The following is a 9651-nucleotide window of genomic DNA, read 5'->3' as shown; positions in this document are numbered from 1 at the left end:
ATAACACAATTATTTATACATATATTAATTTTAATTTTATTTAATTTTAATATTTTTTTTAATAATTTATTCTCCAACAACTCTTAAAAGTAGTTTCTTTGCATTTTAAAAAGAAAATTTTCACTACATAAATTGAAGTTGAGTAGTTAATCTTAATTCAATGTATGAAAATAATTACATTAGATTTTTACATAATTACGTTTTTCTTTTTTTAGAACAAAATTTTAAATAAATGATCCGATTAACCCGAACCAACCTAACCCAAATATTTCATGGTTGGGTTGCGTTAGGTTCATTTTTTAATATAAAGTTATTTGGGTTGAAGAAATTTACAATCCGAACAATTAGATTGGAATTGAAAGACTTTTTAGACCCATCAACCCCCTAATTTAGTCAAATTATTTCTTAAAACAATTTAAAAACCAAGAAGTAATACATCTAATCTTGAATGGACAAAACAAGGGGTTAAGATCTAATGCTGAAGCTTTGGAGGGCTAGACATAAATAACATTTTCATATTTATTAGGTTAAATTATAGAAAATGATCCTAAACTTTGTATTTTATATAAAAAAATATCCTTTTAACTTTTAAAAGTTTCAAAAATATCTTTAAATTTTCAAAAATAGTTCAAAATATCCAAGTCGTTAGTTTTAGACGGATATCGTTGAAGTTTTATTTCAAAAATACTCATAAATTTTCAAAATTTTCAAAAATACCCTGAACTTAAAAGAAAAAAAAGTTCAAAAATCTGTTAGTATATGAACAAAAACCATTAATACTTTGTTACAAAAATAACTTTAAAATTAAAAATTAAAAAATTAAAAATGCTCCTATCGTTAATATGGCAATCAATTTGTTTGAAGTTTTCTTACGTTAAAAAAAGAACCAATTTTAAAACAAATTATACATATATCCTCATTTTTTTTCATATAGATACTTTCACTTTTTTCTTAATTTTTCAATTTTTAGTTTATACCAATTTTCTCAGCCATCAAAATTTTAAGTTAAAATATAAAATTTCACATAATCTCACAAAATTCCAAAACCAAAATTTTCCCATAGAACATACCAAAACAATAAATAGTCAAACAAAAAAAATCTAATTGGCTATTAACAAACACTCAACTATTGGTGTATTACTTTGTTAAAAAGTCCTAAAACCCCTTGATGCTTATTATAGTCCATATATTTTAATTAAAATGTGTGATGTTATTTGTGTAATTATTTTTAGATAAACAAATGTCAAACAATTAACAAAAATGGGAGTAAGATGGGAGAAAAAATGGAAAATAGAGAAGTAAAAGGGTATTAACTATTTCTTTTCATATAATAGTTAGGATATTTTTAACCTTTTTTTAAAAAAAAATGTTTAAGGGTATTTTTCAAACTTTTGAAAGTTTAAGGGTATTCCGATGGAAAAAAAGAAAAAAAGAAAAAAGGTTTCCATTTCATTCAACCAACTATCTTTTTGAAGCAGATATGAGGTTGATGTCATAAATCCCGTGGTCTTGTAGTTTGTAAATTTTATTTGTACAAATAGATTATCTATTTAATAAAATAAGTGTTATTTTATTTGAAATTTAGTTGCTCTAACACAAGACCAATAAACTAAAATCCAAGATTATTCGATGTAGATTAAACATGTATGTGGTAACATACACGTGGATCATATTTAAGTAATAACCTAAACGGTCTGTACTAGATGAATAAGGTTGAGTACCTTATCCTGATGACACTATGGATATGGCTTGTTTTGTAATTATTACAATTGTTGTAAAGTGTTACAAATGATCTGATTCTAATCATTCATGTGGAGACATGTGAACGGGGTATCATATATAAAGAGTTTGTATAAGATTGGATCGTGAAATATTGAGTCTCTCTTTATAACACTGTTACTACAAGAGACTTACATTTCACTAGGATGACCATAGGTGACTTGACCTTAATCTTGAGTGAGTTGTGAACTCCTACCCATAAGGGTGGTCCTTTGATCTACATGGATGAGAGTGGTCAGATTCGCCGACTCAATATGCCTACCATTTTGGGGATTCGTCTGATTGGAGAGTTGGAAACATAGCTATACAAGAAGAAATTTACTCCTTCCCGTTGTTAGGGTAAGTGGATAAATTGCTCCCTTAAGAGTTGATTCCTAATCTTGAATAATGTGGCGTTACACTCTCTCCTGGCCCGAAGGGATTCAGTTATAGTTGGACTATGATTAATTGTTCATTATAGGGATCGATAATACTTAAGAAGTTAGATATAACTATAGGGGTAAAATGGTAATTTTGACTCAGTTGTACATATGAGCAGTTTGTGAAGGGTCAATGCATCGTTGATTGTTTATATCCCATAGATACAGAAAATATATCTACAGTGCGAAGAGTGTAGTTGTCGATTTTTAGTGGAGTGACCGACAGGTAATGAATGAGGATTAATTTAATTAATTAATCTCGTATCATTGGAGCTTCAATCTGTAGATCCATAAGGCCCCCTTATTAGCTCAATAAGGATTAATGAGAACCAAACTAATTTGGGATAAATTTGAATTGCTCAAATTAATTAAAACGAATTAATTGTATGTGATACAATTAATATAATGTATATGATATATTATAATATAAAGTTTAAATGAGAGAAATGGATATTTGAATATGACTCAAATATTAATTATATGAATAAGATTCATATAAAAACTATAAATTAAAATTAATATGAATATGATTCATACTAATTAAAAATATAGGTTATATAAAAGATTATAAGCTATAGGTTTTATCATATGCGATATAATAAACTATAGTAATATATTATATAGGATATAATATATAGTTTAAATTTAATTATATTCATAGTTAATATAAATAAAATTGATTTTGAATTTTAAATTATAACTCCCAAGGAGTTATTTTGATTAGTGGAGGGAGTCATTCCACAACTCCCTCCCATTTTTCGTGGTGTACAAATAAGGCAGAGGATTTGCTCGATAATTTTTTTATTACGTGTTTTAAATTTCACAAAAAACTTCTCTCAAGATCTTCATCCCTCTGCCAAAATTCTCTCTAGAACTCTCTTCATCTCCCTTCACAGAAATCCACAATTCTCTATGATTCTCACCTTGAGAATAATAAGATAGTCATGTGGTGGTGTTTGGTTTTTGGAAGCTTTGGTGTTCTCTTGTGTTGTTGAGTTCGTGAGAAGCAGATTTCCTGGTTTGTGATCACTCACTAGAGAAGAATTAACGAAGAAAGATTCTTCAAGAGTTAGTATTCAATTTCCCTGTTCTTCTCTTCAATTTAGTAGAAAAAGCATGCTCAAGACTTGTTATTTATCCTGAGTTTTTGTCTTTGTTTTATTGAGTTTTACAAACAAAACTCGAGACACAAGGCGTTCGTTGCTTCCTCTGTGGGAATTCCAATCCCTTTAGTTTTGATACCAAAATAATAATAATAATAATAATGGTTTCTATCCAAAACTAACGATAAAAGTATTTTTTTAAAACTCATTTTGAAAGTTTATGGGTGTCTTTTAAACTTTTGAAAGTTCAAAGAATATTTTTGACATAAAATCCAAAGTTTAGGGGTGTTCTATATAATTTAGCCTATTTATTATGTTGGACAAGAATTGAGTTGAATGGCGCGGGGTTGATGAAACTGCAAAGTGGGCAGCGAGAGTTTTATGAGAAAGGAGAGAGAAGAAAGCTTTGAATATGAATGAGGGTTTCACTCAAAGGGGAATAAGAAATGAGGCTTAGCTATAATGTAGTTTAAAACCGACATTAAAGATCCATTTTTTTTCTCCCAACTGACATTGTACATGCATGCCTATTTATTTTCAACTAATATCAAAGGCTTAATTTGCCTGACAAAAAGGTGTTCCACCGTTAAAACCCTTGTATAAAACCTACAACATAATCAAACAAACTAGGGACTAACTTATATGGGCCAATTGCATTATTAGCAGAATGAATTATAAAAATTAGACTCACGTCTCAACTATTTCATTTTTGAAAAAATGGCTAAAAAATCAGCCCAACCCAATTACTTAAAATGTTGATAGTTGTTGATAGACTATCGATACACCTAGAATTAGTGTTGGTTGATATTAGACATATTATTGATACAATGATATATAGTTGATATACTTGGAATATCACGCTTATAAAATGAAACCACATGTTTTACTTCAAAATAAGTTATTGATTGTTATTCGATATACTGCTAATATACTTATGTCTTATATCAAATATATTACTAATATACTTGGAAAAAATGAAACATGCATATTTTACTTCAAAACAAGTTATTGATTAATGTTGATTGTTAGATATACTGTATGATATCTTGTGGATATACTTTTACTTCAAGTACTTGTTGATTGACGACGGATATACTAACGTTTTATATTCGATACACTACTGATATATTTAGAATATTTAATATTCTTGCTCATCGATATCTAATATGTTTAATTTGTTTGCTTATCGATATTTCATACACTAAGGATTGTACTCGAAAATGTAATACTTTTGTTTATTGATATATATTGATTACTGGCATACCGATATATTGTTGATGTATTAAAAAAAAAGGTTTTAAGTATATTAGTAAGATTAATATATCACAAGTTACGTTGTTTTGATACACATGTAATTTCTTGTTGACAAATTTTATTAATATATTAGTATATATATTTAATATATCAACATAATTATTTGTCATAATGTATTTGTTTATACAATTGATTTATTTTAAATTTAATATATCAATTTATAGAATAATTATTCAAAGAAAAACCACACAAATCAAACAAAAAAATAAAATTGAAATTAAACACAAAGATCTATCACAATTGAAAAGACCAATCAAAGTAAAATATTGAGAAACAACGCAATCTAATAAAGCCAAGAAAAAGCATAACGAAAATAAATAAATAAATAAACAAACCCAAATTAGGTAGAGAGAAAATTAAAGAAGAAAGAAGATAAAAACGAAAAAAACTAAATAAAAAAAATATAATATCTTTATGATATTCACAAATTTTGCCAACAATAACGTAGCTCAACCACTACACACTAAAATGTACATCGAAAAAAGATTAATAATTTTGCTATATTTGCAAAGTTGAAAAAATGAAAACAAAATTACAAATATGCTAATAATTTTTGCTGCCCAATACAATTTTCCAAGTTATATTATACTTCCACTTAAAAGTACTTCCAACATCAACTCGAACCAAAATGCTTAGAAAAATTTACCCAACTTATATAACAACAAAATTAGTCTTCCAGCGTCAGACAGATTATCAAACTACACAAATGAACATTAAAAGTTGATCCTTGATTTAATGCTCGCCAATGAGTATCGTTAAAATCCCCCAATACTTCTAGGCAGCACCTTTTAAGTCCTCCAAATCTCCCATCTAACACCCAAATGTTATGGGTAAACTAAATATAACACGCAAAGCTCAATGGGTATTCAAAAGTTAAACAAGAACCCCAAAGAAAACTTACCAAGGACTTGTTACCTTGCTAGACAATCCTTCGAAATCCTCCGAACTCTCCAAAATCATGATTAAAGCAATAATTAGGCCAATTCTTGATTGGGTGTTCAAAATCTTTGAAACTTACCAAGACTATGATTATGGCGGCAACAGTGCTGGCAGTGGCGAACCCAAGGGACCCCGATGCTGAACGGTTGGCCAGCGGACAAGTCGAGTGTTGGGGATGGCGCTAAACAGTGATCAACACCACTTTGAGGGCTAGAGAGAGGAAGAAAACATGGAAAAGAGAGGGAGAGGGGCCTACTGCGCAACGGTCGGTGGGGTGAACAGTGGGCATCGGAGGCCGGCAACGGGCTACTGTTCACAAGGCTAAGCGGCGAATGGTCGGCAACGTGGATGGGGAAAAAACTTATAGAGGAGAGTGTCAGAGGTTTCGAATAAACGTGGAATTTAAACTTTTGTATTTGTATTAATTAAATAATGTAAAATCTTTAATACAATTTTTTTATACTTTTAAAATAAATTATAATCTTTAACATTATTGATTTATCTTTGTGCTTGGGCTTGATGGTCGGGCTTGGATGATCGACATTAATCTTGAGTTTGAGCTTCTTTATTTATAGAGTTTATTGATGAGTCAGAGTTGGTTGGTCGATGGATTTGGCCCATAGACCCAACTTGAGTATATCAAATTGTTGACTTTACTTGATGAAAACACTGTCGATACTTGTTTTCAACTTCAATTTGAGACACATTAACTTTTAATTGGTCTCAAATTGGATGATTTGTAATTTTGTCATTACTTTGGTGAATGACATGACAATTTGTGATTAGTCCAAAAATTTTTCATTCTCTTTTCGAGATTTATGCACATGTATGGGTGGATGAATCTCGCAAAAGATTGGAATCAAAATACAAGTCATATTTTGATTCCAATTTGACTTGTATTTTGATTCCAATCTTTTGCTCAGTCAAACTATGAATTTCGTACATAAATTTGACTAGAATTTGGGATAAACTTTAGAATTTGGGATAAATTTTGGAATATGACCAACTTTTCTCCCAAATCGATTTGGATTGAAGATAAAAGCTAAATTTAATTTGAATTTAAAATAAAATTTGGAATATGACCAAATTTTTAATTTGAGATTTTACTCTCAATTTGATTTTGATGGAGGATAAAAACTAAACTTATTTGAATTTGAGACAAATTTTGGAATATGACCAAATTTTAATTTGAGATTTTATTCACAATTTAATATGAAAGTTGAACATAAAAATTGAATTTTAAATTCAAAACCTCACCATTTAGTTTGGTTTGAAGATAAGAAGCATAATTTGGATTATTTGAGTTTGGGATAAAATTTGAGATAGGTTAGATTTAAATTCTATCTATTGAAGCAAGGCTTACATAATGCCTGAATTTTAAATAAAAATTTGGAATAGGAATCCCATCTGAAACTCAAGTTGAGCTTGAACTAAATTTGAATTTAAATACTGTCCAAGATTTGATTTCAACCAAAATTTGGAGAAATTAAATAGATTTTGCTAAGCCCGGATTTGGAATAAAGTTCGGGTTTTATAGAGTAAACTCGAAAAGAGATGGATAATGCCAAAAATAATTCCAAGCAACGAATTTGGTAAATATTTTCTTAACTGATTGGAATGGATAATGTAATTGAAACTAAGATCTTCACATTCAAATTTTATTAAATCTCACCAAATTTACTGGATTCGCTGGATTCATAATTCTTTTTCTATATATATATATACACAAAGAGGTTAAGTAATCAAAATCTCCAACATTTTACAGCCACTATCAAGGGACAAGTGGGCTCACTTCGTAGAAGAATTAAGAGAGATTTTCTCGGCCGGTGAGTTTAATGCGAGTTTTGTTTGTTGAAACGCTATGGGTCACCATCAAAGATGTGAGTCTACTGTTGGAACAAACTGCATTGAAAAGCCATCACAAATTTTCAGCAATGTGAGCCGCGTTGCTGTTAATCTATTCAATTTGAGGGTCCATGTTGAGGAGGAAGTTGTTGGTCGAATAGTTCAGAAACTTCGTAGTCTGCCGATTCAAGTTTGCCTCCGTTCATGATCATTGATCGCTCATGGATTTCTTTTTCCTTTTTTTTTCACATGTTTTTTTCTTTTCTTTTCTTTTCTTTTTAAACTAATTTGATTTTCCAAATATATATATATATATATATATATATATATATATAATCTAATTTAATTTTCCAATTTTTTTTCTTCTTTTCTTCATCTTTTTTTTTTTAACTAAATTAATTTCAAACCTTTTTTCTTTGTTTTTTTAAACTAATTTGATTTCAAATTTTCTTTTCTTTCTTTCTTTTTTTCCCTCATTTTTCTTTTCTTTTTTTTTTTTTGGTTTTTTCATACTTTTTTAAGAAATTTTTTGCTTCATTTTTTTTCCAGTCTTTCCTTTTTTTTTTTTTTTTTGCAAATCTTTTTTTTTTCTTATCGTTTGAAATTTTAATAATTTTTTTTGTTGATAGGATTTAAGCTCTTTTGACTTGCACTCAGGGAGTAATTGTTTCAACCCCTACATACATATGTAGAAGGTGATTTTTTTTTATTCTTCTTTTTATTTATTTATTATTTCTTTTTTTTTTTTTTTTTTTTTTGCAGCAGTGTCCCAACATGCGACTGTCACCTTGCTCCTCTCAGGGAGGACTAGTTCACCTTGGCTAGATCAACTTGACCTTAATGATATCTGGATCATCTGCCTTTGGAGAGGTCGGATCATTTTGTCCCTATGGGGCCGAATCGTCTAACCCTATCGAATCAACATCTCGACATGCGCACGCCACATTTGGAAGACTAGTTCACTTGGGCTAGATCATCATGACCTTAGTGAGGTTTGGATCATCTACCTCTAGAGAAGGACAGATCATCTTGCCCCTAGTGAGGGGCTAGATCGTCTGACCTTGTCGAATTAGTGTCTCGACATGTGACCGCCACCTTTGTTGACCTTGGGGAAGACTGGTTCACCTAGGCTAGATCATCTTGACCTTAGAGAGGTCCGGATTATCTTGACTTTAGAGAAGAGCTGGACTATCTTCCCCTGGAGAATCATCTTACCCTTAGAGAGGGTTGGGTCGTCTTATTCTGGAGAGGGTCGGATCATCTTGCCCTTAGTGAGGGTCGGGTCATCCTCCCATGGAGAAAGCTAGATCATCTTGCTTTTAGCGAGGGTCGGGTCATCCTCCCCCAGAGAAGGTTGGATTATCTTGCCCTTAGTGAGGGTCGGATCATCTGACCCTGCCGAATCATCTTACTCTTAGAAAGGGTTGAATCATTTAATCCTTCCAAATCGTCTCATCCTTAGAAAGAGTATAAGCTTGGTGAAGCATCGACAAATCTTTGACCATCAGCTTGGTAAAGCATTGACGAATGCTTCACATTTGAGCTTAGTGAAGCATTGGCGAATCCTCTGCACTTGAGCTTAATGGAGCATCGACGAGTCCTCCGCACTTGAGCTTGACGAAGCATTGATGAATCTTCTGCATTTGAGCTTGACGAAGCATTGGTGAATCCTTCGCATTTGAGTTTGACGAAGCCTCGATGGATCCTCCATGTTTGTTTGTGACGAAGCATTAGTAAATCCTTCACATTTGAGCTCGACAATACGTCGATGAATCCTCCGCTTCGCATTGGTGAATGATTGCAAGTGACAAGTTCTGTGTAGGTGTTGCTTGCAGCAGTTGCTTTTGATACAACTTTCTTTAGTGCCATTGATTTGTTTGAATGTTGAGAGAGAGATGAGAGGTAGAGATGTTCCACTGGACATGGCAATTTGTTCGCATGAGGTTTTCAGGAAAATTTATTTCGTGGAATTTTAGTGTAGCAAGTACAAGCTCTAATACATAATCTTTTGATGCTTTTAAAATAAACTATAATCTTTAAGTTGTTTGATCTTCTTGAATGATTGACCTTTGGGCTTGTTGACCTTCTTGGATGATTGACTCTGGGCTTGATGATCTTCTTGGATGATCAGCCTGGGCTTGATAATCTTCTTAGATGATCGACCTTTGGGCTTGTTGATCTTTTTGGATGATCAACCTTTACGCTTGATGATCTTCTTTGAGGATCGACTTTTGGGCTTGATGATCTTCTTG

At 31.1% G+C, this 9651-nt stretch overlaps 1 long non-coding RNA gene across 1 annotated transcript; it reads left to right on the top strand.

The window, feature by feature from the left end:
- The first annotated feature begins 2998 nt into the window (after window positions 1-2998).
- LOC120078227 lies at window positions 2999-6055 on the top strand. Its single transcript, XR_005481957.1, has 2 exons — window positions 2999-3266; window positions 5660-6055. It is a non-coding gene; the product is annotated as an uncharacterized LOC120078227 (long non-coding RNA).
- The last annotated feature ends 3596 nt before the right edge of the window (window positions 6056-9651 follow it).

The sequence above is a fragment of the Benincasa hispida genome, chromosome 5, assembly GCF_009727055.1.
Source record: "Benincasa hispida cultivar B227 chromosome 5, ASM972705v1, whole genome shotgun sequence".
In the NCBI taxonomy this organism is placed as follows: Eukaryota; Viridiplantae; Streptophyta; class Magnoliopsida; order Cucurbitales; family Cucurbitaceae; genus Benincasa; species Benincasa hispida.
The sequence above is the reverse complement of the archived record's forward strand: the minus strand, read 5'-3'. Positions and strand labels throughout refer to the sequence as shown.